This window comes from Protobothrops mucrosquamatus, unplaced genomic scaffold, assembly GCF_001527695.2.
Source record: "Protobothrops mucrosquamatus isolate PMUCROS unplaced genomic scaffold, P.Mucros_1.0 scaffold1516, whole genome shotgun sequence".
NCBI classification, from domain to species: Eukaryota; Metazoa; Chordata; class Lepidosauria; order Squamata; family Viperidae; genus Protobothrops; species Protobothrops mucrosquamatus.
The window spans coordinates 32,953-38,499 of record NW_015387688.1 but is presented as its reverse complement, the minus strand read 5'-3'; the positions used below and the strand labels follow the sequence as shown (position 1 = coordinate 38,499).

At 40.8% G+C, this 5,547-nt stretch overlaps 1 non-coding gene across 1 annotated transcript; it reads left to right on the top strand.

Annotated features, from left to right (window-relative positions):
* The first annotated feature begins 1,163 nt into the window (after window positions 1-1,163).
* Window positions 1,164-1,235, top strand: TRNAC-GCA. Its single transcript has one exon. It is a non-coding gene; the product is annotated as a tRNA-Cys (tRNA).
* Window positions 1,236-5,547: the final 4,312 nt, after the last annotated feature.

Genomic DNA, 5,547 nt, shown 5'->3' with positions numbered 1-5,547 from the left:
CTGGCTCAGGAATTCTGGGAGTTGAAGTCCACGAGTCATAAAAGAGCCAAGGTTGCCTACCCCTGTCTTAGACTGGCTGGCTCAGGAATTCTGGGTCATAAAAGAGCCAAGGTTGCCTACCCCTGGTCTAGTCTAATGAAAAGAAAGACTATGGGAGACATGATAGCAGTATTCCAATATTTGAGGGGCTGCCACAGAGAAGCACCAGAAGGCAAGACAAGAAGCAACGGATGGAAACTAACCAAGGAGAGAACCAATCTAGAACTAAGGAGAAACTTCCTGACAGTGAGGACAATTAACCAGTGGAACAGCTTGCCTTCAGAAGTTGTGGGTGCTCCATCACTGGAGGCTTTTGAGAAGAAATTGGACAACCATTTGTCTGAAATGGTATAGAATCTCATGCTTGAGTGGGGGGCTGTACTAGAAGACCTCCAAGGTCCCTTCCAACTCTGATGATGTTCTATGTTTGATACCACTGTCTGAAATGGTATAGATTTGTCCAAAATGGTATAGGGTTTCCTGCCTGAGCAGGGGGTTGGACTAAATGACCTCCAAGGTCCCTTCCAACTTTATTATTATTACCTTTGTATTCAACCACCCAAGACTGTCCTAGCTGAACCCCATCCATATCACTATCTAGATCCAACCCTGCTTAGCTTTTTGAGATGATTCTGGCACTGCCACCTAGCTGGGCATCTTGGCACAGGGAGTGAACCCCCCCCACACACACACAGAGAGAGAAAGTGTTCAATAACTACAGTGGCTGAGATGCTGACTGGGCAAGAGAGATTGCCCTACTTCAGTGGCACTGTGCATGTATTTATTTCTTTATTCAATTTGTAGGGCTGCCCATCTGCTATTTGGCTATTGCTCTTGGGTTTAAGGCAAAGCCTACTGCATTGTGCAGATGTGTTCCCTGGGCAGCCTGCCTCCAGTTCCTCTATTGCATCCCAATCTTCTCTCTTTGCTCTTCCTAACCAAACACTTAGAAAAATGAGCTGCCGCCGAATGCTTTACCACTGAGCTCTATTCCCGTAGCAGGAAGTAAAACGGTTGCTTCGCCTTGCAATAAGAAGTTCATTGCTGGAAAAGAGCCAGAAGGGAAGTGAGGAAAGAACGAACAGCTGTAACTAAGCCTCTTAGAAAGCAGCTAACAGGCAGCTGGGGGTATAGCTCAGTGGTAGAGCATTTGACTGCAGATCAAGAGGTCCCCAGTTCAAATCTGGGTGCCCCCTCTTTTTTTTTCTCTCTCTCTCTCTTCACCTTCCTCAAAAAATATGTAATTATGTAAAATTACCTCTTACTTAACGTGCACGTGAAATATTTTTTTCTCCCAAAGGCAAAGCTCCAGTGCATGCCGGTAAAATACAAAGCAACTTTTTTTTTCATTTTCTTTCCACTGAATAAGGGAACTGGCATTCTCCAGGGAAATAGCTTACTTTTTTTTTTTTTTTTACACAATTTACTGATAAGACAATTTACTGATCTTTGGCTTAAGCTCAGCCGGTGGAACACAGCCCCCAAATCTCTGTGAGTGTGTTTTCCTACTCAGTTACTCCCGTCTGCTTACAGGGGGTCTGCTGAACGTTTTCTTAGGGCCACCTTAGTTGCTCTCCCTTTCTAGGGTTGCCAGGTGTCCACTATTTGAGCGGACAGTCCACTTTTTTCACATTATGTTCACTATTTTTTTTCACAAAATAGTGGACATTTTTTTTTTATTCAAAAGCTTTATGATAAAATGGTACGTAATCTAAAGCTGTACAGTCTACTTTTTTACTACTTAAACACCACCACCCCCCGGCTTGTCCGCTATTTTTTGGAAGCAAACCTGGCAACCCTATCCCTTTCCTTTCTCCCACGCTTATTCTGAGCCTTTTCTCATTTGCCATTTTACAGGGACCCCAAATTCCCTTAGTAAACTGAACTTTTCCCAGGGATAATGAGATAGTGGACTTAGGTCACTTTCAGTCCAGCTTCTTCTTCCTTTTTGTAACACAATTTTAATATTCACTTTAGTTATAACATTAAATTAGTAAAATTTAAATTTAACTTATCAAAACGAAAGGTGAGGATAGTACAGGGGAGGTGTGGACTTCTCCTTCCTATCCTCCTCTGAATGGTTCTTCTACACAGGAACTATACCAGGACCCCTCAAACAAACAAACAAATAAATAAATACATGGCTAAATAGTGCGTCCCAACCCCTATTCTGAGAGTTAAAAATCCACACATCTTGGTTGGTCCTGGGGAGATCTATCTATCTATCTATCTATCTATCTATCTATCTATCTATCTATCTATCTATCTATCTATCTATCTATCTATCCATCCATCCATCCATTATCTATCTATCCATCAATCATCTATCTATCCATCTATCCATCTATCTATCTATCTATCTATCTATCTATCTATCTATCTATCTATCTATCTATCTATCTACCTACCTACCTACCTACCTACCTAACTAACAATTTATCACGCAGGGTTGGGGAATTCTGAGAGTTAAAAATCCACACATCTTGGTTGGTCCTGGGTTGGTCTGTCTGTCCGTCATCTATCTATCTACCTATCTATCTACCTACCTACCGATTTATCATTTGGGGTTGGGGAATTCTGAGAGTTAAAAATCCACACATCTTGGTCCTGGGGAGTTCTTTCTTTCTTTCTTTCTTTCTCTTTCTTCCTACCTACCTATTTATCTATCTATAAGTTGGGGAATTCTGAGAGTTAAAAATCCACACACTTTGGTCCTGGGGAGTTCTCTTTCTTTCTTTCTTTCTTTCTTTCTTTCTTTCTTTCTTTCTTTCTTTCTTTCTTTCTTTCTTTCTCTTTCTTCCTACCTACCTACCTACCTATTTATCATTTGGGGTTGGGGAATTCTGAGAGTTAAAAATCCACACACTTTGGTCCTGGGGAGTTCTTTCTTTCTTTCTTTCTTTCTTTCTTTCTTTCTTTCTCTTTCTTCCTACCTACCTACCTATTTATCATTTGGGGTTGGGGAATTCTGAGAGTTAAAAATCCACACATCTTGGTCCTGGGGAGTTCTTTCTTTCTTTCTCTTTCTTCCTACCTACCTACCTATTTATCATTTGGGGTTGGGGAATTCTGAGAGTTAAAAATCCACACATCTTGGTCCTGGGGAGTTCTTTCTTTCTTTCTCTTTCTTCCTACCTACCTACCTATTTATCATTTGGGGTTGGGGAATTCTGAGAGTTAAAAATCCACACACTTTGGTCCTGGGGAGTTCTTTCTTTCTTTCTTTCTTTCTCTTTCTTCCTACCTACCTACCTATTTATCATTTGGGGTTGGGGAATTCTGAGAGTTAAAAANTCGCGCCTCTGCCGACCAGAGATCAGGAGGAGCCTTGGCAGGCAAGCCCCATGGGCTTTGTGGTTGCCGGGGATTGGACCCATCCTTGGGACACCAAGGCGATCTCTTTTCCAGAGGAGCGTAGATTACAGTTCCCATCATCCCCGGGTTGGTTTAGTATCAGTGTTTCTCAACCTTGACAATTTTAAGGCATGTGGACTTCAACTCCCAGAATTCCACAGCCAGCAACGCTGGCTGTGGAATTCTGGGAGTTGAAGTCCACATGCCTTAAAATTGTCAAGGTTGAGAAACAACGGTTTAGTTGATTTCAACGTTGGCCACTTGGAAAAGGGCGGACTTCAGTTCCCAGAATCCCCCTGGCTGGGGGGAATGCTGGGCTGGAAACCCACCCATCTCGTTGAGAAGCACTGGGGGAAAGAAGGCACAAAAGCACGTTCTTCTTCTTTCTTCTACCCAGAAAGCCAGATGTCTGTGAGAAAGATTTAATTTAGCTTCCCGCCCCTTTCCTACCTTTATCTTCTTTCATTGTGGTTGATGTTAGGCCAGTGTTTCTCAACCTTGACAATTTTAAGGCATGTGGACTTCAACTCCCAGAATTCCACAGCCAGCATTGCTGGCTGTGGAATTCTGGGAGTTGAAGTCCACATGCCTTAAAATTGTCAAGGTTGAGAAACACTGTCTTAGGCCATAAAGACAGGTAGTCCTCGACTTACGACCACAACGCAGCCCAGAATTTATGTTGCTAAGTGAGAAATTTGTTCAGTGAGTTTTGCCCTGTTTTATGACTTTTATTGCCACCGCTGTTAAGTTAAATACTGCAGTTAAGTTAGCAACACGTTGTTGTTAAATGAACCTGGCTTTGCTTGTCAAAAGGTCGCAAAAGATGATCACATGACTCCTGGACACTGCAACTGACATAAATACGAGTCAGTTGCCAAGCATCCAAATCTTGATCGCTTGACCATGGGGATGCTGCTACGGTCATATAAGTGTGAATAATGATCATAAGTCCCTTTTTTCAGTGGCGTTCAGGAATATGTACAGCTTCTACTGAGAAAATGTCTTAATTTTACCACATTATGTTCTGAAATCTCTAGTTTCCAAATGGTATGGCATCTTCCGGTGTTTCCTCCAGGGAACTGTTAAGGAATGCAGCTTGCATTAAACAGCTGGTGTCTTCTGTCCCAAGGTTCTAAAGGTAAGCAGGTATAATTTTTTAAGTGTTCTATTGTGGGTTGGAAAGCACATCCTAAAACCAACTGACGTTTCACTACGGGAATTATAAAATCTTTTTATAAATGGAAATTTCAGTTCATGAAATCTTTGCCAGTTGGAAAACAATGAAAAAAAGACATATTTTCCAAATAATGCAAGGAACAAGATTTCCTGATTTTTCTGCTGTATTTTTAGAGCTTATAAATGTTAGTACTGGGAAGGTTTTTTGTTTTGTTTCTAAAATTCTCAGTCTAGCTGTGTTTGGAAGACAAAATTTTATAGAAAAAAAAGATTAAGCTTCATATCTCTACAGAGTACTATTCAGTCGAAGCTGATCACCATTTCCTTTTTCAGATAGAATGAAAAACACCATGACTGCTGTATGCTAAAAGTGTACACAGTAATTGGAGAATATATGTGAGATGCCTTGAGTTAGATATTATTTCTCAGTCTTACTTCTTGGGGGCAGAAGGAATAAAAGAAGCATAACTTTATGCATACCACCTTAAACTTCCTGGAGGAAAAGGTGGACTATAGATATGTTGGCTAACATACATTAATTTGACTTCGTGGTGTTTCATCTCTTTTTAGCTTGAGTGAAAATGCTACCTCCCTGATCTCCCTTCCTTCCGCCGCGCCCTTAAGACATGGCTATTCCAACAAGCGGGACTGGCCTAGGGCAATTTTTAGAGGGGTTTTAATCATATTTTAATTAGACTATATTTAAATATTTTTTCTTAATTAATTTTAATTCTGTAATTGTTATTTGTGTATTTTTAATCGATTGTCAGCCGCCCTGAGTCCGCAAGGAGAAGGGCGGGATATAAATTTAATAAATAATAATAATAATAATAATAATAATAATACCTTTTAATTATTATTTTTCAGTTCCTACTTCTTCCACTGGTTACGGGAATGAATCTTGTGCCTTATGAATCTGGGCTAACTGTAAAAAGCTAGCTTTTTCTGTGGCCTAGTTGTCCTGATCAGATAGTCCCA